The sequence below is a fragment of the Anolis carolinensis genome, unplaced genomic scaffold (assembly GCF_035594765.1).
Source record: "Anolis carolinensis isolate JA03-04 unplaced genomic scaffold, rAnoCar3.1.pri scaffold_12, whole genome shotgun sequence".
NCBI lineage: Eukaryota > Metazoa > Chordata > Lepidosauria > Squamata > Dactyloidae > Anolis > Anolis carolinensis.
The window spans coordinates 14,846,649-14,848,837 of record NW_026943823.1 but is presented as its reverse complement, the minus strand read 5'-3'; positions in this window follow the sequence as shown (position 1 = coordinate 14,848,837).

Below are 2,189 nucleotides of genomic sequence, written 5' to 3'. Positions count from 1 at the left end.
GAAGAACTTCCTCACTGTGAGAGAGACTTGTTCAGCAGTGGAACTGTATGGAGCCCCCAGTAGCGGAGTGAGTTAAACCCTTGTGCTGGCAGGACTGCTGACTTAAAGGTTGGGTTGCTGACCCAAAGGTTGCTGGTTCGAATCCAATGTGGGAAGAGCGTGGATGAGCTCCCTTTGTCAACTCCAGCTCCATGAGGGGGCACGAGAGAAGCCTTCCACATGGATGGGAAAATATCAAAAACATCCGGGCATCCCCTGGGCAATGTCCTTGCAGATGGCCAATTCTCTCATACCAGAAGCAAGTTGCAATTTCTCAAGTTGCTCCTGACACTGAAGAAAAAAACCAGTGGAACTCTCGCTGCCCTGGAGTGTGGTGGAGGCTCCTTCTTTGGAGGCTTTTAAGCAGAGGTTGGATGTAAGTAAGTACCGGTAAGTAACTTTATTTTTCTATCCTGCCACCATCTCCCGGCTGGGACTCGGGGCGGCTAACACGGGGCAAAAGCCCAAAAATACAAACAGGTAAAACATTTAAAACATGTGGAACCCCCAATGGCGCAGTGGATTAAAGCCTTGTGACTTGAAGTTTGGGTTGCTGATCTGAAGGCTGCCAGGTTCGAATCCCAGCTGGGGAGAGCACGGATGAGCTCCCTCTATCAGCTCCAGCTCCATGAGGGGACATGAGAGAAGCCTCCCACAAGGATGGTAAAAACATCAAAACATCCGGACGTCCCCTGGGCAACGTCCTTGCAGACGGCCAATTCTCTCACTCCAGAAGCAACTCAGGTTGCTCCTCACACGGAAAAATAAATAAATAAAATAAAAATACAGTAAAATTGACAATTATACAAACAGTTACCTTGAGCAAAACAATGCAATAGACCATCAAAACTCAGTTAACAACTAAAATCAGATTAAAATAAAATAGAATAATGGATCAACCAGGTTGGTGGAGGGGATAGCATGGAGGGGCCAAGAATATAGTTCTAAAGTGCTTTGGGGCCAAGGACAAAGTGCAAATGTTTCTAGACTGGTGGAGTGGTAGACGGATGTCCAAATTATTATGGAAAGAGGGATGTTCATCTGTCGGGGGTGATTTGAATGAGATTTTCCTGCTTCTTGGCCGAATGGGGTTGAACTGGAGGGCCCATGAAGTCTCTTTCAACTCTAGTAAGGTAAAGGTTTCCCCCTGACGTTACGTTAAGTCCAGTCGTAACCGACTGGGGGTTGGTACTCATCTCTATTCCTAAGCCGAAAAGCCGGTGTTGTCCGTAGACACCTCCAAGGTCATGTGGCCGGCATGACTGCATGGAGCGCTGTTACCTTCCCGCTGGAGCGGTACCTATTGATCTACTCACATTGGCATGTTTTCGAACTGCTACCCTGTTTCCCCGAAAATAAGACAGTGTCTTATATTAAATTTTGCTCCCAAAGGTGCTCTAGGTCTTATTTTCAGGGGATGTCTTATTTTTCCACAAAGACGAATTCACATTTATGGTTGAATTTTTAAAAATGAAAATTTATTATCTACAGTACAGTAGTTGTCATCACAAACCAAATTGTGAATCCTTTCAAGAATTTCTATATTATATTTTATTGCTATACTGTTTTTAAATTACTGTTTTAAATTTCTGTTTGTATGTAAATTTATGTTGTTGTTGGGCTTGTCCCTGTGTAAGCTGCCCTGAGTCCCTTCTGGGAGATAGAGGTGAGATACAAGAATAAAGTTATTTTATTATTTTTTTTATTATTATTATTTCTTGTTACTACCTTTATTTCCATGTACAACAATCTATGGTATGTACATTTACCGATCCTGCATGCTTCCAAACAAAACTTTACTAGGTCTTACTTTCAGGGGAGGCCTTATATTTAGCAATTCAGCAAAACCTCTACTAGATCTTATTTTCTGGGGCTGTCTTATTTTCAGGGAAACAGGGTAGGTTGGCAGGAGCTGGGGCTAACAGCGGGAGCTCATTCCGCTCCCGGGATTTGAACCTGGGACCTTTTGGTCCGCAAGTTCAGCAGCTCAGCGCTTTAACGCACTGTGCCACCAGGGGCCCCTTTCAACTCTAGGATTCTATGATTCCTCCCTCCTTTCTTTTTCCTTCCAAGCGCAGGCCCCGCTCTGTCCACCAGGGGGCTCGCCCGCCTCTTCCCCCCTTTTTCCCCCGAAAGGCGCGCAACTTCGG